The following is a 9,751-nucleotide window of genomic DNA, read 5'->3' as shown; positions in this document are numbered from 1 at the left end:
GATCTATAAATAAACTGATAAATAAGCATTGATATTCCTGTTGCTGCAATGAATGATAAGGAACACATCAAATCTATTTTAAATCTATTTTAAAGTGTTGTCATTGGTTGTTTTAAACATATGTGCATAACTTAGTCAGTGCAACAGTGCAGCAACTGTAAATAATGCATGATTGACAAACATGTTCTGCAAATTTTGCTGTATTACGGCTCATGTTATAATTACTGTTTGTTGATTCGGTATCAGATCAACAATTCTCAACATCCGGTCCATGTTGCTACTGGAGCGCACTTCCTGGCCGTTCATTAACTTCAGCAGCCCCTCTAATCTTCTCTGATGTTTATTAAAGGACCAGTGTGTAAGATTCAATGGGATCTATTGGTAGGAATATAATATCCATAAGTATGTTTTCATTGGAGCCCTTTGTATTTTTATAGGAAGCAGATCCTCTTCCATGGAGGCTTGTGGGTTCTGTTAGTTGCAATCTACAACCTCACCACTAGATGTCACTAAATCCTACACACTGGCTGTTTAACTCTGAGTGGCCTCTCTGTCTGACCATTATAATTTCCATAATTTCTCACAAAGTGGTGTTAATTTTTTGAACCACAATAGTGCGGCCAGTCCTATAAACGTATCTGACCCTCACTGACTGAGCGATGAAGTTATACCAATGGTCAACAGAAGCCTGGAACAGCCAAGTATCCCAGAATACATTTCGCACCAACTGGCAGCAATCAACAATGGTGGAGATTTTGAGCCTGGCCAACATTTTATTGAGTTTTAAGATTTTTTCAGGCAAGAAAGTAAAGCAACCATTTAGATTCTCAATACATGGTCAGTTTTTCCAAATAACGCCTATTTGGTAATTTGCGTTTTGGACACACTTCCTTTGGGGGCTTAGTCGCCATGTGTCGCCACTTCCTGTATCCATTCTCTCAAATTAAAAACCTTCTAGCATTTCATACACATATCTGAGGTGTTGACCTAGACCTAGTATTAGAGGCAGCAATAGCCTGATTAAGTCTCTCTCTGTCTCTCTCCCTCCCTCAGACTGGGGATTTGACTGATTCGCCCTCAAACCACTGAGCTGGCCATGGAATAAACACTCCCCACCCCCCATGGTTTGTGATGTTACAAATCATGCTTGGGTGTTCACGGCTTAAACTCAAAGGATGAGTTCACAATTTTCAGGTGCCCAAATGAATATTAAAATTATTTTTTTGCATCATGTAATCATTCTTTCTGTTCATACTGACCATTAGAAGATCCTTTCATAATGCCCTTCATGTCTGTAATGGGGGCCAAAATGCTTAGCTTCATTCTGTACAAGAATGTGTTAATATGAAGCTTCAGCCATCCATATGAGTCAAATCAAGAAGATATCTTTCAACATTAGTCTTTTTAGTGCCAAAGTTCCTGTTTTTGTTACTATATTTTCACCACAGCTCAACAGGGAAACACTGTCAGAGGAAACACAAAGAGGGAATCTGATGCTAAAAAGACTGTAAATGTGTCAACTATCCATTTGCTATGACCAACTCTGACTGCTGAAGCCTCATATAAGCTTCACTTCAACCTCTAAATGACTGTGTGGACACACTGTGGATTTTGTCCTCCATCACTTACAGTGAAAGCATATTTGAAGGAGATCTTTTAATAGTCAGTGGGGAAAACTTTCAGTTTTTATTTGGGTTCCTGACTGTTGTTTGAAGACAGACATGAAAAAATGTGAAGCTATCCTTTACGGTGAGCACAGAGGAAATTTTCATCCTTCAGGAGATGAATGTGAAAACAGCTTCTACTGTAGTGTCAAACTGCATATACATCATTCTGCACAGCGACGCTCAAACATCAACTGAAAAAACAATAAGAAAAACATAGTTTTGACTGGAGGGGGACTGGAAGAGTTCACAAAAACACACAATAAGTGAAAGTGTGAAATATCTACTTGAATCTACTTTCAAAATATAAAGAATAATTTAATGAATATATAAATAATATAAAAACAACAGCTTTTTCATAGGTTTTAAATCCTGTAAAGACATGATGGTGGTTAATAATACAGCAAGGAGTAATCTAAAGCTTTCTCTATACTGGATGTGACTCAGCCTCCTTTTTTAGTCGTCCTTCTCTTGAAACAGAAACATGTTGATTTCAAACAGCACTGCTTCCTACACTGACTCATACAGGCTCAGCTTTGTCAAATGTGTGTCATTCCAACATATGACTCATCTTATTATGCTGTGAGTCTTTTTTTAGGGCATGAAAAATGCCATTTTGAAACCCACTGACCAATCTTCTAAGCCATGTTACCACAAGCATTTCAAAAACAGGAACTATGACGAAACACTCTCTTTTTCATGTTTTATTGTTCATATTTTATCCTTGTGCCTCTGATCGGATCTTCATTGTAATTATCAACAGGTGAATATGGTCGGTTTCACAAGAAGAAACAAGGAATCGAGACTGTCTAAAAGATTAAAATACTTATTGGATATTTCATATGCTCAATGCAATAAAAAGTGCAAAAGTGAAGACTTGAATTGTACTGTCCACCTGAACAAAGGTTTGGACTTTGGAGAATGAAAGTTTGCTCTGCTAGAGCCACACATGTAGTTGAAGCTGAATGCTGGTGAATGACTCACTCAACAAAGCAGGGAGGATTATTCAGGTTTGAGGACAAGTCTCTGACTCACTCACTGAAAAACCACAATATAAGAGATGTGACACAATTTATTATAGAGAATAGAGAAGCAGTAAGTAAGTAGCTATTGTCTTTCAGCCGTTTGATGACTGCAATTCTAGCAGTCAGAGCAGATTTCAATCAAACTAATCATACAGTCTACAATCTAATCATAGGTTGGACATTTAAGGTGTAAATATGTTTTGTTTTAAATTCTTTGTTTCAGTATGTGAGTCAGAATTAAATGATGAGCTGATAATTAAACATATCTTTTTTTTAATGAATGAGAACTTATGACTAGGATGGACATAACTGACTTCAACTGCTATATTAATCATTTCCATTGTGTCACATGTGTTTCTAAATGACATTTTGATGGACACTGATGTGTTTATTGTTGCTGGAGCAGACTGCCACTTGTGACAACATGCAGTATGTTACAACATCATAATAGTTTTCATTTTTTACAGCTTACCTAAAAGCATGGCTTGATGACCATTAAAGTGTTTTTTATAAGCACATATAAGCACAAATGAATGGTTGGTAATTTTTATTTATTATATAATAAATATAGGAATAGATTACATTTATATGTTCATGATTTTGATTATATTTAGTTATTGTAATTATACATTTATTGTATTTATTTATATGACTTCACTATATCAAATGAACTAAACATGGAGTTTTGCAATCTTGATGTTATCTTCTCAATACTTAACTTCATGACTTATCTTGCTTTGTCCTCTTCATTGTATTGTCTTGGAGGCCTCTATAGCTTTTAACCTTTAAATCTTTCTTCTATTATATCTATTATGAGCACATTGTTGTTTTAAAAAAGCCTTTATGAGTTTTTGAGTTTCATGCATAGTTTGAGTCAATCTTCCTTTGGGTTTACAATGCAGCAACAGAGATTAGTCATTGGTTTTGAAGTGGTTGATAGTATGAGTAATTTACATTTTTGCTAAAACACATCATGAAGGCCATAAAAAAGAGGAAATATCCTGCGTGCAAGTTCCTCTGTCTGCAGCGGGGAAGAGAAGGACTCAGTGGCAGGGAGTCTGTTATTTTTGTGGAGCAGTCAGGAAGCAACAAGATGCAAATGCTGCTTCTGAATATTCATCCGGACCGATGAGCACTGCATTGTGGGATTGTTAGCAGAAAGTGGCGTGCATGTTATCACTGCAGACTACTTTGCTGCAGACGTGACTCAAATGTGGCTCTGCCTCAGTGATCGGATCAGCCCCACACTGCATGAGGGAGGCATCTCCATGGCAGAACTCTCTGAGCAAATCAAGACTCTGGTGCCTTTTGGGTAGGCTATAGTTTGCTGCTGGCACACATCCTCACTTTGTTGTCCAACAGTTTCACCCGGAGGGACATTGCAGTGATGTGGAAGGATTCCCTGTACAGTGGTGTGGATGTGTGCAAAGTTGTGTCAGAAGGTTGAATATACACCAGAAGAGGAGACTGACTCCAACATCTCCCATCTCCAAGATCCCCTCTTATACCACCACTTTCATTTGTTCATATATAAACACACTTTAAAAAAATAATCATATTCATAATTCAGTTAATAGTTTTTTGTTATTTGAATGTGTCTCCTTGAGTTTGAAAGTTCAGTTAAGCCAATTTCTGTGGCCCATTTTCAACTGTGATGAAATAGCCAATAAGGCTCAGAAGTGTATTTTGTTTGTTGCCGCGCCAAGTAGGCTATATAAAGTCTGTATCTTTTTTATGGGTCCAAACATAAATTTGTGGAGTTAAAGGTTACATTTAATCACCCCATTTTAAGCATGTATACTATATTTCCCCACTTATACTTTTTTCTTTTCTTTTTTTTTGACCCAGATGTTTGGAGTCATCTGGAAACGGTAAAGTGTGCTGGAGACTGCAAACAACTCATACGAGTTTGAGTAAAACAGATGAACCAAAAACTGCTTAGCTCTTAAAAAGGAAATGAAAAAATTAAAGTTGAACTGAAATTTGAATTCTCTGGAAAAGACAAAACAAATCTGTGGTGTATTCCTGAGGCAGTGTCAGGCCTAGTGTTTTTCATGTCACATACCATGTGTTATCGACCTTGATTAATATAAGCTGTCGGTCTCTTAGCAACATTTGGTATTTTGGAAGACCTAGCAAATTAGCTTCCCATTTCTGAATGGAAGCTAGTTAGCTTCGCGTTGGCTGTGCGTGTGTGTGAGTGTGTGTTTGTGTGACTATAATGGCGCTTTTCCATTACACAGTTCCAGCACGACTTGACCCGACTCGGCTCGCCTCTCCTCGACACGGTTCCAGGACAGACCTTTTACATTACAAAAAAGTACCTACTCAACGTGGGCGGGGTCGTCATAGCACGGCTCCGTGTAACTGCCGTGACTTCGTATTATACGCGACACAAAACATAGCAAAGCGTCCTTATAGCTCTGTGTGTTCGATCGCACCTCCCAACCCCCGGAACAACACCAAGTGTAACGCCCCTCCCCCCCGCCGAATGGACCTCCCTGTGAAATGACTTTCTGCAGGTTGGGATGTCTGAAATTGTATAAAGTGAATCTCTATCCTTCAAAAATCGAAGCTAACAAGCCAACTAATTAGCTTCCAATTTCTGAATGAAAGATAGTTAGCCTAGCTTGTTAGCTTTGTGAGTTAAGTTGTAAAGAAATTAAAATATGTAGATACTTGACGTGTGTATCCTGCAACAATTGGTCACAGGTGTCTCAACATGAATCAAGTTGTGAATGTGGGGTCCTTATCCCAGACACTGCTGACAACACAAGGCAGCAAAATGGATTTTTAGACCCAAACCAAGGTGTGAGAAAACTTCATCAGGGCTTTCATTTGTATGAAAGCAAACAGACAGGAATGGCTGGCCCTCCAGTAGCTATGTGTGTAAGAGACACCTCTAAATAGAAACCAGGTCCACAGTTAAGGAATGCAGTAAAACCTTGTCAAATTGATTTAACCTGACTGGAATCTGTCACTTTACCATACACAGCTGTTAATACACCCACACTGTTTTCATGACTCTTTGAAGTATGTTTACTTTCTACACTGATCTGATCATTTTCAGGGAAAAGGCCTCATGGGAGATAATGGGAACCAAAGGAGGATTTTGCAGCAGCTGAACACATGCTCCTCACTTTTCTACCACATCCAAGAGAAGCAGGAAATGTGCTGGGTGTTACGGTAGACAGTGTGAACTGATTGTACGCAGGAAAGACAATGTGTGACTTTAAGGTTACACATAAACACACATACACACATACAGGAAGGATTAGTCTAAGACAGGAACAGCACTGGCTATATGATATCTATTACATCCTTCCTACTTTCAAGGTGACCGTAGAAGGATATTACAGCCACATAAAAGCTACACACATACAGAGTGCACATATGGTATTCACGCACACATATACACACACACACACACACACACACACACACACACACACACACACACACACACACACACACACACACACACACACACACACACACACAAGCACAAATCAACGCACACACAAACTGGAGATGCTTTCTCTTATAACTAGCAGGTCTCTCTCAGGATGCAACAAATTTGGCACAAGCTTCTACTGAGCATGTGTGCACCTGTGCGTAACACAGTGTGTCGTACTTTTGTCAGCTGCTCTGTACTGATATTCTGACTCCAATATAGTTTCTTCTAGATAAGGGTTCACTCAGTGGGATCCTGGTGAACAATAAGTAAATAATGGTCAATTTAAAAAATGACATTTGACTAAATTTAAACATCAAAAACACAAAAATACACATGCTTTGACTGAATCTATCATGATCTTACATAAGCATCATAATGTAATATAAAAAAGCACATAGGGCCCTTTTACACCAACAGAAAACATGTTAATTAGCAATGTTTCTTCTTCATTTAAGCTCTTTAAGTGTTTTTTTTTTTTTAAAGCACATATATTGTTTAGTTGTTTAATATGGGAGTAAATGTCATTCTTGCATTGCTCTGTATATTATTGTATGTTGAACTGATGCAGTATTGGATTTTAGTAAAGTAAAACAACCTAGTTTTTGCAAAGAAAATGTATGGAGTCTTTGTTGTGATGATAATCCCAATGAAATCCATCAACGTATCACAGCATTATTCAGCCCATCCAATTCTACTGCTCCATCTGCTTCTTTAACATGTTATACATCACTAACTGGGCCAAACTCACATGTATAACCAACACTGCTGCCAGGATAATTGGTCTACCCACACCCAACCGCACAGGACTTAACGATGAAGTCAACCTCAATAGTACAGGACATCACACACCCACTCAATCACCACCTCACCCTCATGCCCTCAGGGCGCCAGTACAGAGCCTTGAGGTGCAGAAGGGCTCGCTTTGGGAAAAATCTGATCCCCTCAGTCATAACCATTTTAAACAGCAGGCCTCACTGAACAGGCCTGCACTGTTGTCTGTCACTTTATGTTGTTGTATTGTTGTCGTCTGATACGTACAGTACTGTGGAAATGAATTTCCCCTTGGGGACAATAAAGTCTAAGTACTTTCATTGTAATTAGTACTTTAGGCTTCAAACCATTTCAGTAACATTTCCTCTCAACCCACAAGAATGTACATCTGCCACCTTATTATGGACCATTTACAATTTTCTAATATTACCAGATGAAGTACTGGACTGAGACAAAACCAAAGCTAGAATCACTTGTTTGATAGTTAGTTGTGTCAAATATATCTTTATTATGTTTGTGAATGTAGTCATTTGAGGATTGAAGCTCAACACAAAGGCCGTTCAAATAAAAATCTAATATTAAGACACCACATGCTAAAAACCATCACAAGGTTATCATGTGACATTAAGATCTTACCGCTTGAAACCGATACCCAAAAAAAGATCCAACGACCACTTGCCACTGCTGTCTTATTTCCAAGTACTCTGACGATCCATCTGTGGTCACAAGAATATCCAGCGCACTGTGACCTTTGACCTTTTAACCATCATTCTTAGTTGCTTACAATATCACGTTTCTTGAATACTCGGTAAGTACAGTACAGCTCACGCCATATCAGATTTAATGAGGTGAAAGCTTTTATTTTTTATTTAAGGTTACAGTATAATAATCATGATTGTTAAGTGCACACTGTTTCTGACATAGAAGGAAAGATTTTCTGTTGATCTAAATTATTGTCTCATGAAAAACAACAGTGTGAAGTGGAGTGAAAAGAAAGATGGAAGATGGAATTTTATGTTTTATTGTTCACTGTATGATGATTTAAGAACTGCACAGTAAGTAAAATGGGATGTGATTGAAACCTTTTCTGTAGATTGTATTTGTTGAGTTTGGGACATAAGACAAAGTTCTTTGTTTTATTAAAGAAGTAATGTATATACATAACACAATAAATAAGTCCAGTAACATATCATATAATACATTTTGCACATAGAGACAACATCATTGCCCTTTAACTCCAAATATATGCTAAAAACTAACAACAACAAAGTCATATTATCTAAAACAGTAGTTCCTTTTTGGCTTATGACCATTTAAAGTTAATCAGTGTCTAATGCCACCCGTCATCATAAGTTATGGCTACAGATTAATTTTTCCTTCATGAATTTGTCTCATTTTAACACTTTTGGAGGCCTTCAAATCAGGTAGAATCAGGTATGTCACCTACTTGAGGAATTTGTGTGAATAGATGAAATTTTCCTACCATTTTAGAGGACTGAGGAAGTATTTGACTTGTTCTATTGCCTTTTAAAGGCTTGAATGGCAGAAAGTACCAGAAAATAGCCAAAATTAGAAAAATAAATAGAAAGATTAAACAATTTTTCTACAGATTTTTTTCTTTATCCCTTTTATGATTCCCTACTGATGCGGTGGCTTTTACATGTCAAAGGCAAAGAAACAGACACATGCATGGGAATATTAACAGTAGGTATTGTGAATGACATTTACAGTTAGTGCCTTTTCTCAGTGTCAACCACTACATAAAGCATGGAACTCTTACATCTGGACCAAACATGCCCCCAATGAAGAAATCAATCCCATGATATTTTCTAATGAGGATACTTCAGTCCTCACAGGTCACTGAAGGTTTATAGAAGTGATATTTTAATCAGGGTCATCAGGACACACATTCTTACACACACAGACACACACACACACACGCGCCCGCGCGCGCCCACAAACACTCTTCTGGTAGCTAAATCTACTTGACATTTACCCCCTGCTGAATTTTTTCGAGTGGACTATGGTGTGTGTGTGTGTGTGTGTGTGTGTGTGTGTGTGTGTGTGTGTGTGTGTGTGTGTGTGTGTGTGTGTGTGTGTGTGTGTGTGTGTGTGTCCGTGCGTGTGGCCATGTGACATGCTGTCCAGAGTTGTCCAGCCTCCTTTTTTTGACTCCCTTGCATGGATCGTATTACTGGCTGCTCTCCCAGCACCGCTGAGCCCACCGTCTCTGCACCAATCACAGCCTGCCTTTACCTACACGCACATGCATACACAAACGCACAGAAACAGAACCCGACATATACACAAACACACACGCACACATACCCATATACACACACACATCGCTCCGGTTCTCCGCTGCCTTCACATGCGTCCCCGACCGACTCCGCGTAGCGCTGGCTGCGCCAAGATGAGCGATGGTCGTCCCGGTACCATCTGAACGTCTCACCGCCTGACTGACCCAGAGCCAGGGATACAGAGGGAGAGAGAGAAAGAGAGAGAAAGAGAAAGAGAGAGAGAGAGAGAAAAAGAGAGAGAGAGGGAAAGAGAGAAAGACAGAGAGACCATCTCCCCTCTCTCACAACCCATCTTCCCTTCGTTTGGAAGAGACCGCAGCCCAAGCCGTTTCTTTCGGCACCTTTCCTTTTTTTCACCCCCCTTTCCTCCTCCTCCTCCTCCTCCTCTTCCTCCTCCTCCTCCTCCTCCTCTTATCGCTGCATCCCTCCGTTACAGTCGGTCTCTCGGTTTCAAGGGGGGAACCGAAGAGCCCGGTCGTAATTTTGTGGAAATACATTTTTTTTGTTTTGCATTTCTTTTTTTCCCTGCTGGGT

Source organism: Scomber scombrus, chromosome 1, assembly GCF_963691925.1.
Source record: "Scomber scombrus chromosome 1, fScoSco1.1, whole genome shotgun sequence".
NCBI classification, from domain to species: Eukaryota; Metazoa; Chordata; class Actinopteri; order Scombriformes; family Scombridae; genus Scomber; species Scomber scombrus.
The sequence above is the reverse complement of the archived record's forward strand: the minus strand, read 5'-3'. Positions refer to the sequence as shown.